Source organism: Dasypus novemcinctus, chromosome 13 (assembly GCF_030445035.2).
Source record: "Dasypus novemcinctus isolate mDasNov1 chromosome 13, mDasNov1.1.hap2, whole genome shotgun sequence".
Classification (NCBI taxonomy): domain Eukaryota; kingdom Metazoa; phylum Chordata; class Mammalia; order Cingulata; family Dasypodidae; genus Dasypus; species Dasypus novemcinctus.
The window spans coordinates 97,336,776-97,356,533 of record NC_080685.1 but is presented as its reverse complement, the minus strand read 5'-3'; the positions used below and the strand labels follow the sequence as shown (position 1 = coordinate 97,356,533).

The 19,758-nt window shown below is 38.1% G+C and overlaps 1 long non-coding RNA gene across 1 annotated transcript in view; it reads right to left on the bottom strand.

Annotated features, from left to right (window-relative positions):
* Window positions 1–408: 408 nt before the first annotated feature.
* LOC131273088 (uncharacterized) overlaps window positions 409–19,758 on the bottom strand; it is a 61,828-nt gene continuing 42,478 nt past the window's right edge. The window contains exons 2-3 of the long non-coding RNA XR_011645563.1: window positions 16,250–16,349; window positions 409–948 (exon numbers count right to left, since the gene is read on the bottom strand). This is a non-coding gene — a long non-coding RNA (uncharacterized lncRNA). The remainder of the gene's footprint in view (window positions 949–16,249; window positions 16,350–19,758) is intronic.

Here is a 19,758-nt window from a genome sequence, read left to right as displayed (position 1 = left end):
AGCAGTTCTTTTTTTTTTTTTTTAAGATTTATTTTACTTATTCCCACCTTCCTTGTTTGTGCTCACTATCTGCTGCGTCCATTTGCTGTGTCCTCATCTTCTCTTTAGGAGGCACCAGGAACCAAACCCAGTACCTCCCATGTGGCAGGAGGGAGCTCAATTGCTTGAGTTACGTACACTTCCTAGCAGTTCTTTTCTAGATGTCTGCTTGACTTCTTTCCTTCTTGAAGTCCACAGAAAAGTGTTGAGAAATACAAAAATGAAATGTAATCACAAATACAGACATGAAATGTTCAAGTTTGGGCATCATGTTTAGCAAGTGAAAATTTCTAAATATATCTTTAAGCACCTGATTTGGCAGAGCAGGTAAGTATTCCACATAAGATAGAAGACATGATGATAATCAACTTTTGTAAATCTGATTATATTTATTTTGAGAGTTAAAGGGGATTTTTATTTTTGACAGTCTCCTTTTCTAAAGAGATTAAACATTGTGTGTTTTAAAAAGTATACCAAATTATACCAAGAACAGTATATGAAACTACACTAATACATATTTTAAAAAAATAAAATTAGAAAGTAAGAGCATCTACTTAATTTGATCTTTCTAGGAGTACAGAGGTAGAAAAAAGTCCAATGAATATTTTCAGATGTTTTGCATATGTGGGACTGCTCCACTAATCTTGATAAAATATTTAAAGAGATAATAATCTAAACCTAAAATTTAAAATATATTTACATTTGATATATCCAGCAAATTATACACATAATTTTCTGCCTAACATAGTAGATGCTGTGATAGTGATCTTGACAAACTAGTAAAGATGCAAACTAACTACCAAAAATACCACAAAATAATTCTTGAAACATGAGCACAATGTTGGAAAGGTGACAGCATGTGGTTGCTTCCTCCTTTTTTTCCTTCTTTTCCTTTTTTTATCTTTTGTCCTAAAAAAAAAAAAGCACATTAATGATTGTTTTAGTTGAAAAAAGACACATAGACCTTTTCTATGTAATTACATTAATTACATTCACACAGTTCAAAATTTAAAAGGTAAAAGTGTCCTTTCCACTCCTCTCAACTAGCCATCTAATTTTTCCCAAAGGCAATGACAAATATTACTAGATTCTTGTGTGTATTTTCAAAGATATTTTATGCATTTACAAACTAGTAAGTACATTCTTCCATCTACTATCACTTTTTCCATATTTTACACTCTATGTATACAACTTGAAGGCAATTCCTAATTAGTGTGCAAAGGATTCCTCAATATTTTTATGACTGCAATGTATTTCATTGTATAGATGCACCAGACTTCACTTAATCAGTCTACTATTAAAGGACATTGATATCATTTTAAATCTTTTACTATTACCAACAATATTACTACAAGTAACCTGTACATGTGTCATTTCACATATACGTGAAAACATCCATAGGATAAATTACTAGAGGTGGAACTGTTGGCATCCTGCTGTCTGTGTAAAACTGTCAAGAGGCACCAAAGAGTTGTCAATTCTTTCCAATACAGGTGTCAGGGTCGCCAACAACAGTATGACTCACACTGGCACTGGATGGAAAAACATTTACTCATACAGCGAAGACAAAGTCAGCTTTACTAGCAGGTGTCGGTCTCCTATGGCCAGCAGTTCTCAACCAAGGCCAATGCAAGGAAATGGTTTATACACACATCTTTCCTAGTAGAAGGAAACCACTATCTCCCTGCCAGGAACAGCTACACTAGCAGGGGTAAGCTGGGTAACATACAACGGACATACTTTAGCCAGACTGTCCTCAGTGAATGTTTATGTAAGTGCAGGACTAAATGAGAAGACATGTGCCAGCAGTCTACTATCTGCTAGGGGATATGTTTTACCTCAAGGCACTCCAGAGAAAGGAGGCAGCCTGTACTTATCATCCTGTTCTCGGAGCCAGACTAACAGTCCCAGGCACAGGGTTTATTTGTGGGTCTCAGGAAAAGATGGCAGAGTATGCTCCCACTGTCCCCTACCACAATATACATTTCTAATTTTAATAGGTACTGTCAGATTGTATCCCAAAGAGGTTGGATCAGCTTTCTTCATTACCAGCAAAGAAAGTACCTGCTTCCCCAAACCTTTATAAACACAGTATGACAAACTTTTGAATCTTTGCTAATCTGACAGGTGAAAAACATTTTCAGGTAATTTTAAACCACATTTCTCTTATGAGCAAGTATGAGCATCTTTTTCAAGAGTCATTTGTATTTTCCTTTTTGTGAGTTGTCTGGTCATATCTTTTGCACATTCATCTATGGCATTATAGGGCTTTTCCTTATTGATTTAAAGAGCTCAATTCAAATTTCCTTAATTTCTTCTGTGATATGAGTTCCAATTTTTCCCCCAGACTCATTTTTCCTTGAACTTTCCTTATAGACTTTTTAAAAATGAGATTTAATAAATACAGAAAAGCACATAAAACATATGTACGGTTTCATAAGAAATTATTTAAAAGCACCACTCTGACCACCATCCAGGTGAAAAAAGAGACTATTGCTGATATCCCCAGAAGTGTCCCCACATGCCCCTCCAATCACAATCCCTCTTTGCCTCAGGAAATCACATTATCCAGATTTGTTTAAATAAAACTCTTTTTGCTTTTCTTTGTAGTTAGAGCAGAGTTTTGTTTTGCTTGTTTCTGACTTTTATATAAATAGACTTATACTATATATGTTCATCAAATTTTTTTTCATATATTTTAAAAATTATCATTTGTATTTTTAGTATCAGTTTTGACTATTCAATGTGATACAATCAATTCCTATCAAGTTATTTAATTTGATACTCAAATTATTTTACTAGTGAGAGCCCTTTAAGCTGGCTCTTGTGGGGTTTTTTAAAGATTTTATTTATTTATTTCTTCCCACCTCCTTGTTGTTTGCATTTGCTGTGTCTGTTTGTTGTATGCTGGTCTTTTTTTAGGAGGCACTGGGCACCAAACCTGTGACCTCCCATGTGGGAGGGAGGTGCCTAATCGCTTGAGCCACCTCTGCTCCCTGCTTTGTTGTCTCTCTCTCATTACATTTTCCTCTGAGTGTCTCTTGTTGAGTCATCTTGTTGCATTAACTCACCACATCAGCCCATTGCATCAGCTCACCACATCAGCTCACTGCCTCAGCTTGCTGTCTTGCTCATCTTCTTTAGGAGGCAACAGGAACTGAACCCGGACCTCCCATGTGGTAGGTGGGAGCTCAATCACTTGAGCCATATCCGCTTTCCTCAAATATTCTTTTGTGTTTTGCTTCTTTTGCTCAAAATGTTTGAGAACCATCTAGTTGTTGTGTCTGTCTACTTTCATTGCTATGTGGTATTACACGGTATGCCCTATACCATAATTTATTTATTCATTCTGTTGTTGACAGATTGAGTTGTTTCCATTTTTTTTACTATTATGAACAATGCTCCATGAATATTCGTGTATAGGTATACTGATGCAAAATTGGATGAATTTCTCTTGAGCATATATCTAGGTATGGGTCTGCTGGGATTTGGGGCTCATGATACATATGTATGTAATTTACAATGTTTATTTCATGGCTAATCAGTTTTATGACATATACAGAAAGACACCTTCCCCACCCCCCCATGACTCTGATCCATCTAGAACCTATCCTAATATAAAGTTGAGGTATGGATCCAGACTTATTTTTTTCCTAGATAGCTAGTTTCTAAACACTACTATTTAAATAAGTGAGCTTTTCCCTATTGGTCTGAGATGACTCCTTTATTTTATATCAACTCTGGATGCATTGGGGTTTTTTTTTCTGTGCTGTTTCATTGATCCCTCCATCTAACCATGTGCCACCAACTCAATTTGTTATTTTATAATATTTTCCAATATTTGGTATGACTAGTTCCTCCCTTATTAGGACTTGCTTTTCTTATTTTTATTAGAACTTTAGAATAAGTTTACTAGTTTTCCCTTTAAAATTCTGTGATTTTTTTTTGAGATTGTATTTGTATTAAATGGCTTTAAAATTTTACCATCTTCATGATGTGCAGTATTCCTATCCAAAAACAATAGTACATCTTTTCATTTTATTTCAAGTACTGCTATAGCATATCTATGTTTAATCATAATATTTTGCGTATTTCTCGCTTATTTCTGTTTTTCGAATTTCCATTGTAGGGAAATGGATGTGGCTCAAGCAGTTGGGCTCATGGCTACCATATAGGAGGTCCAGGTTTCGATGCTGAGGGCCTCCTGGTGAATGCAAGCTGGCCTGTGTGGTGAGCTGGCCCACGTGGAATGCTGCCCCGTGCAGGAATGCCGGCTGATGCGGAGAGCTGGTGCAGGAGGATGATGCAACAAGAGACACAGAGGAGAGACAATAAGAGACATAGCAGACCAGGGAGCTGAGGTGGCGCAAGAGAATGATCGCCTCTCTCCCACTCTTGAAGGTCCCAGGATCAGTTCCCAGAGCTGCCCAATGAGAATACAAGCAGAAACAGAAGAACACACAGCGAGTGGACAGAGAGCAGATAACAGGGGCGGACAGAAATAAATAAATCAATCTTAAAAAAAAATTCCATTGTAAATGGGATTTTCTTCTCTATAATATCTTTTAACTGGTTGTTGTATGTCTAAAGATTATTGATTTATAAATACAAGTTTCATATAGAAATCTAACTGAATTCTATTTTTTAAATTCTTTAGACTATTTTTAGAGTAGTTTTAGATTTACAGAAAGATTGTGCAGAAATCACAGAAGTCTCATATATCCTCCTCCTCTGCAGTTTCCATTAATGGGGTATATTTTTTATAATTGATGAACCAATATTGATACATTACTAACTAAAGTCCATAGTCTGCATTAAGGTTCACTCTCTGTTACAGTGTTATGGGTTGTGACAAACGCATAATGACATACAGCCACCATTATGGTATCATACAGAAGTTTCATTGACCTAAAATGACCTGTGCTCCACCTATTCACCCTGCCCCCACTTGCACACCCAAACCCTGACAATCCCAGCACCAGTGATCTCTTACTGTTACTGTAGTTTTGCCTTTTCCAGGATGTCATATAGTGGGAATCACATAGTATGTAGCTTTTCCAAACTGGCTTCTTTCACTTAGCAATATGCATTTAAGGTTCCTCCATGTTTTTTCATGGCTTGGTAATTTTTTACTGTTGAATAATAATCCATTATAGGGTATCTATTCACCAATTAAAGGACATCGTAGTTGCTTCCAATTTTAGGCAATTGTGAATAAAGCTGCTATAAACATTTTTAAAAAATTTATTCATTTCTCCCCATCCCCTTGTTGTCTGCACTTGCTGTGTCTGTCTTCCCTGTTTCTTTAGGAGGCACTGGGAGCTAAACCTGGGACCTGTTATGTGGGAGAGAGGTGCCTAATCACTTGAGCCACTTGTGCTCCCTGCTTTGTTGAGTCTCTCATTGTTTTCCTCCCCACATCTCGTTGCATCATCTTGCTACGTCAGCTCAGCACGCCTGCCTGTCACGACAGCTCGCTATCTTCTTTAGGAGGCACTAGGAACCTCGGCTCCCTGCTTTTCTTGTGTCTCTCATGTTTTTTCTTCTTGTGTCTCTTGTTCTGTCATTTTGCCACACCTGCCTGTTGCGCCAGCTCAGTGTCTTCTTTAGAAGGCACTGGGATCCAAACCAGCGACCTCTCATGTGGTAAGCAGGAGCCCAGTAGCCTCAGCCATATCTGCTTCACTGCTATAAATACTTGTGTGCTGTTTTCTCGTGTGCGGACATAAGTTTCAACTCATTTGGGTAAATACCTAGGAACATGATTGCTGAATCATATGGTAAACCTATGTTTAGCTTTGTAAGAAGACAAACTGTCTTCCAAAGTGGGTGTACCATTTCATATTTCCACCAGCAATGCATGAGCGTTTTGGTGTTAGTACTTTGGATTTTAGCCATTCTAACAGGTGTATAATGGTATCTCATTGTAGTTTTAATTTGTAATTCCCTAATGACATATGATGAGCATCTTTTAATATGCTTATTCGCTATATTTGCTATCTGTATATCTTCCTGATGAGGTATCTATACAGATCTTTTGCTCATTTTGTAACTGGTGTGTTTTCTTATTGTTGAGTTTTAAGAGTTCTTTGTATAGTTTGGATACAATCCCTTTGTCAGATATATGCTATGCAAATATTCTAAGACTGTGGAGCGTTTTTTCATTCTCTTAACAATATCTTTCACAGAGCAGTTTTAATTTTAATGAAGCCCAACTTTTCCATTTTTTCTTTCATGGATCATGCTTTTGGTGTTTTATCTGTAAGTCATCACCAAACACAAGGTCACCTAGATTTTCCCTATGACGTCTTCAAGAAGTTTTATAGTTTTGTGTTTTACATTTAGATTTATGATCCATTTTGAATTAATTTTTGTGAAAAATGTAAGGTCCATGTCAAGATTCATTTTTGTTCTGCAGGTGGTAGTCCAGTTAAGGCACTATTTGTTCAAAGACTATACTATCTCCATTGGAAATCCTTTGCTCCTTTGTCAAAGATCAGTTGGCTATATTTATGTGGGTCTATTTCTGGGCTCTCCATTCTGTTCAACTGATTTTATTTGCCTATTCTTTCTCCACTAACATGCTGTCTTTATCACTGTAGGTTATAGCAAGTCCCAGTAAGGTAGTGTCAGTCCTTTTCCTCAGTATTGTGTTGGCTATTCTGGGTCTTTTGCCTTTCCATATGTAGTTTGTCCCTCCACAAAACGACTTGCTAGGATTTTGACTGATAATGTGCTGAATCTATAGATCAAGTTAGGTAGAAGTGACCTTTTAATAGTAGAGTCCTTCTATTCAGGAATATGGAATATCTCTCCATTTACTTAGATTTTCTTTTATTTCTTTCATCAGGTATTTTGTTGTTTTCCTCATATGGATCTTACACATATTTTGTTAGATTTGTACCTAAAGTATTTCATTTTTTGGTGCCAATGTAAATGGTGGTTTTTTTGTTTTTGTTTTTCAAGGAGGTAGTGGGGATTGAACCCCAGTTCAGTCCCAGGAGGCAGGAACTCAACCACTGAGCAATATCTGCTCCCCAGTGAGAATTGTTTTTTTTTTGTTTGTTGGTTTTTAGGAGGTACTGGGGATGAACCTGCGACCTCGTACATGGGAAGCAGGTACTCAACCACTTGAGCTACATCTGCTCCCTGGTGTTGTGTTTTAAATTTCAAGTTCTAATTGTTCATTGCTGGCATATAGGAAAGAAGCTGGCTTTTGTACATTAACCTTGCATTCTGTAACCCTCTATAACAGCTTATTAGTGCTAGGAATTTTTGTTGTTGTTGTTGATTCTTTAGGGTTTCCTATATAGACAATCATATCGTCTGTGAACAAAGACAGTTTTTTTTTTCTTTCCAATATGTATACTTTTATTTCCTTTTCTTGTCTTACTATATTAGCTAGGACTTACCTTGTTTCCAATCTTAGGGGGAAAACATCTAGTATGATGTAAGTATGATGTTGGCTGTAAGATTTTTATAGATGTTCTATACTACGTTGGAAGTCTCCCTTTATTCCTAGTTTGCTGATAGTTTTTATCATGAATCAGCATTGGATTTTGTCTAATGCTTTTTCTGTATCTATTGATATGATCATATGATTTTTATTCCTTAGACTGTTGGTGTGATGGAATTCATTATTTGATTTCCAAATGACCAGTCTTGAGGACCTGGAATCCCATTTGGTCATGGTGTATAATTTTTTTATACACTGTTGGATTCAAGTTGCTAATATACTGTTGAGGATGGTTGCATCTATCTTTACTGAGAGACACTGGTTTCTAATTTTCCTTTCTTAAAATGTCTTTTGTTTTGGTATTAGGGTAATGCTAGCCTCATAAAATGAGAAGTGTTCACTTTGATTCTATTTTCTATTGTAGAGAAATGGTATCATTTCTTCTTTAAATGTTTGGTGGAATTCACCAGTGAAACCAACTAGGCCTGGTGTTTTGTTTGGGGAGTTTACTATTGACTCAATTTCTTTAATAGATATAGGCCTACTCAGATTATTTATTTCTCCTGATTTAATCTAGGTTATAATATTTGTGGGTACAGTTTTTCATAATATTTATTATTCTTTTAATGTTCATGGGATCAGTAGAGACATTCCTTCTTTGATTTCTATTAGTCATTTGTATCTTGTTTTTCCTTGGTTAGTCCTGGCTAGAAGCATATACATACATATATACATGTTTCTTAAGATGGAAGATAAGTAATCTTTCTTTTTTTTCTATAAATTTCCATCTGTATTAGCCAGGATTCTCCAGGGAAAAAGAACTGACAGGAGAGATATATGTATGTATATAAATATTCTCAGATTTATTATAGGAATTGGTTTACATGACTACGGGGATTGGCAAAGCTAAATTCTGTAGGGCAGGCTGCAAGCTGGGAACCCTTACGAAGGTTTCAATGAATTCTCCCAGGAGAAGGTGAGCTGAAGTAGATATAAAAATTCTTCTTTCTGACTGCTGAAATACTCAATTCTCTCTATAAGGCCTTCACTGGTAGGATGAAACTTCTTTCATTGCTGAAGACATTCTCCTTTGTTGATTTTAGATGTAATCACTAATAGATGCAATCAACTGATTAATGACTTAAATCCACGAAATATCCTCACAATAACAATCATGCCAGTAATTCCTTGACCAAACAACTGGACCCCATAACCTAGCCAAACTGACACATGAACTTAACCATCACATCATCTATGCATGGCTTTGTGGCATCCCACAAATTTTGATTAGTTGTATTTTTATTTTCATATAGTTCAAAATATTTTAAAATTTCTTGTGAGATTTCTTTGATCCACGGTGTCATTTAGAAATATATAGTTTAATCTCCAAATATTTTGGGATTTTTCATCTGGCTTTGTTATTGATTTCTAATTTAATTCCAATGTGACCTGAGAGCATACTCTATATGATTAAAAATTTTTTTGTTAAGTTTTGTTTTATGACCAAGGATGTGGTCTGTCTTGGTGAATATGTTCCATGTAAGCTTGCGGAATGTGTACTCTGCTGTTGTTGGATAAGGTATTGTATATATATCAATTAGATCCAGTTGATTGATGGTGCTGTTCAGTTTAACTATATTCTTACTAACTTTCTATGTGCTGAATTTATCAAATACTGACAGAGAAGTGTTGAAGTCTACAACAGTGGATTTGCTTATTTCCCCTTGCAGTTCTATCAGTTTTTGCCTCATGTCTTTTGATGCTCTGGTGTTAGATGTGCACATATTAAGGATTGTTATGTCTTCTTGAAAAATTGACCCTTAATCATTATGTAATGTCCTTCTTTATCCCTGATAAATTTCCTTGCAGAGAAATCTTTGTCTCAAATTAATAGTTACTCCAGCTTTCTTTTGATTAGTGTTAGCATGGTGTAACTATCTCTACCCTTTACTTTTAATCTGTCTCTTTATATTTAAGCTGCGTTTCTTGTAGACAGCATATAATTGAGTCTTTTTTTAAATCCATTTTGATAGCCTCTGTCTTTTAACTGATGTATTTAGACCACTCACAATTAAAGTAATTATTAACACAAAAATGTCTATACTAATCCAATTGTAACTTCTTTTCTATTCATGGTTCCCTGTCAATTGTGCCACCTCAGTTCCTGGTCTCTACTGTGCTTCACCTTTGCCTCTCTCTTGTTGGATCATCATCTTGCTGTGTGACTCATTTGCACAGGCACTGGCTCACTGCACGGTCACTTGGCTTGCTGCGTGGGCAGTTGGCTTGCCGTGTGGGCAATGGCTCACCACATGGGAACTTGGTTCACTGTGCAGGCACTCATGCGGGCACTTGGCTCACTGTATGGGCACTCATATGGGCACTTGGCTCACTGGTGGGCATTTGGCTTGCAATGCAGGCACCCACATGAGCCCTCAGCTCACCATGTGGGCACTCAGCTCGCCACATGGGTGTTGGCTCACCATGCAGGCATGCTTTCTCTTCTTTTTCACCAGGAGGCCCCAGGGATCGAACCTGGGTCCTCCCATATGGGAGGTAGAGGCTTATCTCTTGAGCCACATCTGCTTCCCTAATGGTATATTCTTTTTTTTTTTTTAAGATTTATTTATTTATTTAATTTCCCCCCCTCCCCTGGTTGTCTGTTCTTGGTGTCTATTTGCTGCGTCTTGTTTCTTTGTCCGCTTCTGTTGTCGTCAGCGGCACGGGAAGTGTGGGCAGCGCGATTCCTAGGCAGGCTGCTCTTTCTTTTCACGCTGGGCGGCTCTCCTCACGGGCAAACTCCTTGCGCGAGGGGCTCCCCCACGCGGGGGACACCCTTGCATGGTACGGCACTCCTTGCGCGCATCAGCGCTGCGCATGGCCAGCTCCACACGGGTCAAGGAGGCCCGGGGTTTGAACCGCGGACCTCCCATATGGTAGACGGACGCCCTAACCACTGGGCCCAAGTCCGTTTCCCCCTAATGGTATATTCTTAATCCACCTCCTTCATCCCTTATAATATTGCTGTCATTCATTTCATTTATCCATAAACTATAATCATCTAGTATATTGTTATTGTTTTTGAACACTTATCTGTTAGATTGGTTAGTAATAAGAAAAAGAAAAGATTTTATTTCACTGTCATTTATTCCTTTTTAAATGCTCTTCCTTTCTCTACATGTATCACTGTATCATTTTCCTCCTCTCTAGATTCCTCTCACAAATTTTCTTACATTCATAAGGCAGATCTACTGGTGAAAAATTCCTTCGATTTTTGTCTGAAAAAGTATTTCTCCTTCACTGTTTTTTTCTATTTTTTAAAGTGTTACGTTCAAAAAATATAAGAGGTCCCCACATACCCCCCACCCCCTCACCCCACTCCTCCCACATCAACAACCTCGTTCATCATCGTGGCACATTCACTGCATTTGGTGAATACATTTTGGAGCACTGCTGTACCATATGGATAATGGTTTACATTGTAGTTTACACTCTCCTCCAGTCCACCCAGCAGGCCGTGGCAGGACTTACAATGTCTAGCATCTGTCCCTGCAGTACCACCCAGGACAACTCCAAGTCCTAAAAATGCCCCCACATCATATCTCTTCCCTCTCCCTACCATCAGCAGCTACTGTGGCCACTTTCTCCACATCAATGCTACCATTTCTTCCATTACTAATCACAATAGTTCCATAGTAAAATATCAGTAAGTCCACTCTAATCCATACTCTATTCCTCCATTCTGTGGACCCTGGTATGGTTATGTCCACTCCACCTCTATATTGAGAGAGGGTTTAGATTCCACATGGATGATAGATGCAATTCTACTTGCAGTTGTAGGCACTCCTGGCTCCCTGGTGTGGTGGTTGACCTTCTTCACCTCCCTGTTCGCTGGCTGGGGTAAGTCCAATAAACCAGAGGGTAGGAGTTGCAAGTGTCCTGAGGCTCAGGGCCTGGCTGTCACATAAACAGTCCAGAGATTCAGGTCTCCTGAGTATACACCAATCCCAGCGCCAACTACAGGTTCAACAAAAGTGACAGAAGAGGCATGTGTAGAAAGGTCATATCTGAGTCCAACTCCATCACACTCAGGAACACAAACTCCAAAGAGGGCCAACTGACATGGCACTGAACTCCAGAGCCATCTGTCATAACCATAGAACCTGTGGGTCTCTATGTAGCCCTCAGGAGAACCAGTACCTGGGGTTGTATCTACTTTGGCTGTCTCTGGGACCCTGCTGAGGCGTGGGTAAGCGCAACCCCTCTGATGACCTCCCAACTCTTTTTTGGAGACTCATAGCCATAGAAACTCGTAATTTTGCTGAATACAGAATTCTAGGTTGGTGGGGTTTTTCCTTTCAACACTAATATTTCACCCCACTCTCTTCTTGCCTATGTGATTTCTGTAAAGACATTAGATATAATTCTTTTATTTTTACCTCTATAGGTAAGATCCTTCCATCCTCTCCCTCTGGTCTTATTTTCAAGATTTTCTCTTTGTCTTTGATTTACTGCAGCTTGAATATGACATGCCTACATGTAGTTTTTTTGCTATTTATTCTACTTGGTGTTCTGAGATTTGTGGATCTGTGGTTCATTGTCTGTCATTAAATTTTGCAAAATTCTCAGCCATTATTACTTCAAATGTTTCTTCTGTTTCTTTCTTTTTTTTTTTCTCCCCCTTCTTCTGGTATTCTAACTTACATATATGCTTCAATTTTTATAATTGTCCCACAGTTTTTTTGACAGGCTGCTCTATCTTTCATAATTTTTCCTTTTGCCTTTTAGTTTTGAAATTGCTATTTGCCTATCTTCAAACTCACTAATTCTTTCCCCAGCAGTGTCCAATATACCGACAAGTCCATCAAACACATTCTTCATTTGTTAGTACTTCTGATTTCTAGCATTTTCTTTTGATTCTTTCTTAGAGTTTCCATCTTTCTGCTTACATTACCTACCTATTCTTGCACTTTTTCCATTAAAGCTTTCAGTATATTAAACATAATTATTTTAAATTCCCAGTCTGATTATTCCAAAATATCTGCCATATATAAGTCTGGTTCTTTCTTTTTTTGAGATGTCAAGCAAAGACTTTTATTATTTTTATTTTTTTAATATATATACATTTAAAGATACTTAGATTACATAAATGCTACATAAAAAATATAGGGGATTCCCATATGCCCCACCCTCCACACCTCCCACATTTTTCTACATTAATAACACCCTTCATTAGTGTGGTACATTCACTGAAATTGATGAACACATTCTGGAGCACTGCCACTAAGCATAAATTATAGTTTACATTGTAGTTTACACTCTTTTCCACACAATTCTGTACATTATGGCAAGATATATAATGACCTGTATCTGACATTGCAAAGTCATTCAGGATGATTCCCAAGTCCTGAAAATGTCCCTGAATTACACTTGTTTTCCCCTCTCCCTGCCCTTAGAACCTCCAGTGGCCACAGCCTCCACATCAATGATATAATTTCTTCCATTGGTAGAATTACAATAAGTCTACAGTGAAATACCAGTAAGTCTACTTTAGTCCATAGTTCATTCCCCAGTACTGAAGATTCTGGGATGATGATGCCCACTCTCCCCCTAAATGAGAGGGGACTGTGATCCCATATGGCTAATGGATGGGACTCTCTTAAAGTTGTAGACTCTCCTGGTTCCTTGGTATGGCAGTTGTCCATCATGACCTCTTTGTTAGTTGTTCTGGGTGAGTCCAATGAACTGGAGAGTAGGTGTTGCAACTCTGTTGAGATTCAGGGCCCAGCTGGCACATGGACAGCCCAAAGATTTAAGTCTCTTGGATGTACACTTGCCAACTCTAGTACTAATTATAGGTTCAAATAGAAGGGACAGTAGAGCCATGTGTAGGGGAACCACAACTGAGTCCAACTCTTTCACACTGGGGAACATAAGTTCCAAAGCAGGGTCCACTGGCAAGGCACCAAACTCCTGAGCTACCTGTCCTGACTATGGTGTCTGGATGTCTTCAGAGCCCTCAGGAACTCTGCTATTTGGGGTAGCATTTACTTTGGCTGCCAATGAGATCCTGCTGAGCTGTGCCTAAGTATAACCTCTGGAATGACCTCCTGACTCACTTTGAAATCTCTTAGCCATATAAACTCATTTGTCTTTACCCTTTTCCCCTTTTGGTCAAGGTCTTTTTCCAGGTGTATTGCTAGCTGGTGCTTGTTAGTAATCCCTCAGTGCCAGGGAGGCTCATCCCCAGGACTTACGTCCCACACTGGGGGGAAGTTAATGCATTTATATGCTGAATTTGGCTTAAAAGAGAGGCCACATTTGAGCAACAAGGAGGTTCTCAGGAGGTAACTCTTAGGCACCCTATAATACTGGGCTAAGTTTCAATTTCAAGAGTAAAGGTTCATAAGCACAGTCATAAATATCAAGGGCCTTTTGATGGACCATCCTTCTTTACTAGTCATTGCCCCTGTACTTGGGGGATTCTTGCTACTCCATTAGAGAATGAGGCAGAGCTCCCCAGGATGGGAATTTGATTTCTTTTGGTTATTGTGTGAATCTCCATCCACTGTGACAATGCCCCATGAATATATGAACACATTTATATGCCTTATATGTACACCCAGGTGAACTCCCTCCCATGTATGCCCCATCACTGACACCCTGCATCAATGATCCTCCCCTGCCACAGTTGTAACCCTTCTGTGATCCAAAACTTCAAAAGTGGAGCCAATAAAATAGCCAAATACAATTAATAGGAAAATGAAATAATGATAGTTTTAAAAATAAGATATAAAATACAAAAAAAATTTACAAATAAAAAATAAAAGTAAAAAAATTTTTGGATAATAAAAACTAGTGAAAAATATATACTTTTTTTTTTTACATTTTGGCTTTTATCACTGTAAGATCTGTTGTACAGTATAAGTCTGGTTCTTATGCTTGCTCTTTCAGACTGTGATTTCTGCCTTTTAGTAGGTCTTATAATGTTTTGTTGAAAGCCAGCCGTGATCTACCAGATAAAAGGAACTGATGTAAATAGGCCTTAGTATGAGATTTTAACTGGTTGTATTTACTGTTTGATGTAACTGAATGTGGCAGAGACTAAAATTTCTTCTGGTGTCCTTGTTTGTTCTGCCCTGTTGTCTTTGGGTTCCATATTCTTAAATAAGGTCTGGGCTTCGTAGTTCTTTTCATTGTAATCCCGTTATTATACAGTACCCCTATCGATGTGGTGGTAAAGCGTTGGGAGTAGGGAAGCATTCTGTAATTCTATGATTTGGCTCAGTCTTTTGTAAGCCTGTGCCCCTGTGCTGTGACCTGTACAAGTGCTTTGTTTTTTATTCCTACCCTCCACTTAAGTTAGAGAGTATGGTAGATCAAACTATGCATCTCAACAAAAAACACATCCCTAACCTTAAGCCATATTCCTGTGAATTTATTTGTAAATAAGGATCCTTTCAAGATGTATTATCGGTTAAGGTATAGACTCTTGTAAATCAGATCTTCTAAGAGCCTATTTAGGTGCAGTCAAATGGAATGAGGGTGGACCTTAATCCATATCGCTGTAGACCTGATAAAAAACCAGAGGACAGAGAAAGACACAGGAGGAGACCAAGGACATTGCTATGTGACAGAGGCAGAGATGCTGGCCAAAGAACCCCAAGAATTGTGGCAAGCCAGTATCACAACACTACCGACTTAAGGGAGAAAGCATACCTTGCCAAAACCTTGATTTTTGACTTCTATCAATATTTTCCTGATGTTAAGTCAACACACTGTATTGTCATAGCATCCTGGCAAAGTAAGACAGCCACGAAGCCTAAAGGGGCTAAACTTGGATATTTCCCTTCCTCCATGCTGTTTAGGTTCTGATAAAACCCAAGTCAGTTAGGCTATAGTAAAATAGTCTTTTGAATGCAGTCTTTTGCCAAGGAGAACAGAATGTTCTGGACAGGTTCAAAATGGCCACTTTATTCCCTTCCCCTGCTGGATGCATAATGGGATTTTCCTCCAATATTCATGGTGAGAAACTGTGGCGCTCCTGGACGTAAACTCACAAAAGCTTGGCGACTCACATCCCCAAGACTAGGTTTTTCTAAAATGAGTTGGGAACTCCTTCCTCCTCATTTTCTGCATAAATTTGTATAGTACTGGTATTATTTCTTCCTTAAACAGTACATAGAATTTGCCAGTGAAGCCACTTAGGTTTTCCCTTGTAAGATTTTTAAATTACCAATTTCTTTACTTGTTATTGTTCTATTCAGATTTTCTATTTCTTCTTGAGTCAGTTTTGTTAATTGAATTTTTCTATTAATTTGTCCATTTACATTTTCTAATTTGTTGACCTAAAGTCAATCATAATACTGTCTATAGTCCTTTTAATTTCTATAAGGTTGGTAGTGATGTCTTATCTTTCATTCCTGATTTTGGTATATTGTCTTTTCTTTTTGACCTGATTAGAATAGCTAAGGCTCACCAGTTTTGTTGATCAAAGAAAAATTCCTTTTGTTCAAAGAGTCAACCTTTGGTTTCACTGATTTTCTTTAATTGTTTTCCTATTTCATTTATTTTGGCTCTGATCTTTAGTGTTTCTTTCTTTTTGCTTGCTTTGGGTTATTTGCTCTTTTTTCTTTTCGAGTTTATGTGACCTGGCTTTAAACAGCTTTGCTTTAGTCTCCAGCATGGCAGTGAGGAGATTATGCCCATGTTCCTACATAAGATGTGGAAGTAAGAGAGCGAGAACCACCATACCTGAAGCAACCAGATGGGTAAGAATGAAGACATCTCACTGGCAAGTAATGTGTATTGATGACTGAGGACCAAACAGAATGATGGATGTTTCAGAAGACACCTGCATGTACAAATAATATTGAGGACTAGGTAAGTACCCTTCCATCCCCACCATGTTTTGTAATATAGAGAACAGCCTCCTCATTCCCTGAAATTAGACTCAAAGAAGTAAACTCAAAACTGACTGAAGAAAGAAAATTTTTTAAAAGACAAAAATAAAGATAAAAACAACAAAAACAAAAATTAAAAAAGGAACAAAGGAAAAAAAAAACACTGATAGATCAGATTTCCATTCCTCTCCAATGAAAAAGGGTTTCAAAATGAAAATGAGATAAATTATAGAAAAATATATTTCTTACACAGCTATGTATGGACAGATTCATATGTACTCTATTAGCACAGAACTGTTCATATTATTCTCTGTAAGTTTTTAAGACTGTATCTGTTGATGTATTTCTATTTTCCTTTTGTTTGTATATCCTTTGTTTTTTAAAGTACATGTTTGACCAATTTATTGGGATTTTTAAAAATCTAGCCTGGTTTTTTTCCTGTTTTCAGAATTCACTATGTTTTTAACTTTATTCCTTTCTCCTATTTTCCTTTGAGTGGTGTTTTCGGTGTTCTTTTTTCTAACTGCTTGATTTGAAAGCTTATTTTGTTTCTTTCATATTATTTTTAAATAACAATAATGTTTACACTTCTGACTTAGGGGGAAAATGTTCTATGGAGTTTAAAATTTATATGAGGAAGGCATAAAGGTCATAGGACTGTAATAGAGTCAAAGTATTCCAAAGTCCTTCCTTTATCTAAGATGAAGGAAAAAATGCCAATTAACATTACTCTTTGATAAGGGAAGAATATATGTTGTAATTTCTAGGAAAGGGAATACTAAAAGAAGCCCAAATTGCAGAAATATCAAAAAGAAGGCAAAGAAGAAGGAAAAACAGGAAATATGAACTAAGTGGAATATACAAAAACACATTATAGAATGATAGATTGAAAATGAAATATGAAGGTAATGATATTACATCTAAATGTCCAGATAAAAAAGTGAAGATCATTAGACTGGATAAAACCCTAACTATAAACTGTTTCCAAGAGGCATCTAAAACTAAGGATACAGAAAAGTTTAAAGAAAGAGAATAGAAAAAGATATACCAAGCAAACACTAACCCCTTAAAAGATGATGTAGCTATATTATCAGCAGCTAAAATTGACTTTGGGGCAATAAACATTACTAGAGATAAAAAAGGTCATTTCATAATAATAAAAGATAAAATTCAAAAGAATAATTAGCTAGATATACCTAATAACATAGCTTCAAAATATAAGAAGCAAACATTAGAAAAATTATAAGGAGAAATATACAAATCTGCAATCATAATGCAAGATTTAAAAATACCTTTTAGTAATTGATAGAAAAAAACAGACAAAATATCAGTAAGACTATACATGTTTGAATAAACAAATTAAATGTATCAGACAGGATCATTTGTATTATAGTAACAAACAACCCTAGAATTTTAAGCAGCTTTTATTTATTTATTTATTTTTTTATTTAATCCCCCCCCCCGCCCCGTTGTCTCTTTTCTGTGTCTTTTTGCTGCGTCTTGTTTCTCTGTCGTCTTCTGTTGTTGTCAGCGGCACGGGAAGTGTGGGCGGCACCACTCCTCGGCAGGCTGCTCCCTCCTTTGCGCTGGGCGGCTCTCCTTACGGGGTGCACTCCTTGCACGTGGGGATCCCCTATGCGGGGGACACCCCTGTGTAGCACAGCACTCCTTGCGCGCATCAGCACTGCGCATGGGCCAGCTCCACACGGGTCAAGGAGGCCTGGGGCTTGAACTGCGGACCTCCCATGTGGTAGACGGACGCCCTAATCACTGGGCCAAAGTCCGTTTTCCCTTTAAGCAGCTTTTAACCATGACTGTTTATTTGCTCCCTCCACATATCCATTGAAGAATTCAAGGAAGGTCTTTTCACTACTTATTCAAAGACCCATGTTGACAGAAGCACCACTCCATAACCACCTAAGTAGGGTTTCACTGCTGTAGGAGTATAACCCCTTTGGGAGATAGTTTGTCTTTATCTAGTAAAGCTGAAGATATGCACACTCTATGTATTCATCAGCCAAAGAGGTGCTGATGCAAAGTACCAGAAATCTTCTGGCTTTTTTAAAGGGTATTTATTTGGGGTAAAAGCTTACAGTTACAAGACCCTAAAGAGTCTAACTCAAGGATGCTTTCTCATCAAAGTCAGCTGCCTCGTGTTAAAGCAAGTTGGAGGGTGATTTCTGCCTGGTCTCCATCCTTCTTCCTCTTAAGGCTCCATGGACCCAGCTTCTTCTGATCTCAGCTGTAGGCTGACATAGGGCCAGTCTCTCAGGGCTTCCTATACCAGTCTGGCATAGACCTTGTTCCAGGCTTTCTCAGCTGCTCAACTGCAAACTATCAGGTGAATGGAACATGACAGAGGTCTATCCTCTTCCGTGTGTCTTCTTGAGTGAGTTTATATCAGCCCACCAAGGGGGCGGGGACTCAATCTGAGTCATGCCCTACTGATGTGGTCTAGTCAAAGCCCTAATTTTAGCAGGTAATATAATCAATACATGTCAGCTGAATTTAATATTCAAAGAGTATCACACCCAGAGGAATAGATTAGATTACAAACATAATCTTTCTTTTTGGGATTCATAAATAATCTCAAACTGCCAAACTCCACCCTCTGAATCTCCAAAAGACATTACAATACTCAAAAAACCTTAAATCCTTTCAGTTAGCAATGCTAAGTACAAAATCACATCACAGTTACAGAAATACAGTTTGTCTGTCTTGGGGCAAAGTCCCCTCTGGCTGTAGATCAGTGAAACTTAAAAAACAAGTTATCTGCTTCCAATATACAAAAGGACAAACATAGGATAAACATTTGCATTACCAAAAGAATTTGGGAGGGAAACATGCTTCACTGGTCCCCGGCAATTCTGAAAACCTGCAGGGCATACTTCATTAGACTTCAAAGTCAGAGTCAGTCTTAAGATGATGGTTTTTTCTTGGGGCCTACCTTTTTCACAAGCTTGCCCAATGCCATTTTCTTGGTTCCACCCTCATGAAGCATCTGGGTGATGAATGAGCTCCAGTCCTCGCCCCCCCAAGAACACAGGGGTGATGGTCACTCTTTCCCCAATCTCTGGGGTACAGTCTCAACCCGCTTAGTACAGTGAGGTGGTGGTAACATTCTCCCTAACCTCTGGGATATAGGCCCAACCTTCTCAGAACAGTGAGGTGGCGATCTGGCCTTCTCTAATCTATAGGAACTGTGCTCCACCCTCTCTGTAGCCTGGGGCGGCAAAAACTCTCCCTGAACCACGCCTGGAACATCTACCCTATTCAAATGCTGGAGTAAACTTACTCTCTCCCTACATGTGGGTGGGGTCCCTCTCTTGGTCCAAGGAAATGTCTTAATTCCAGACCTCA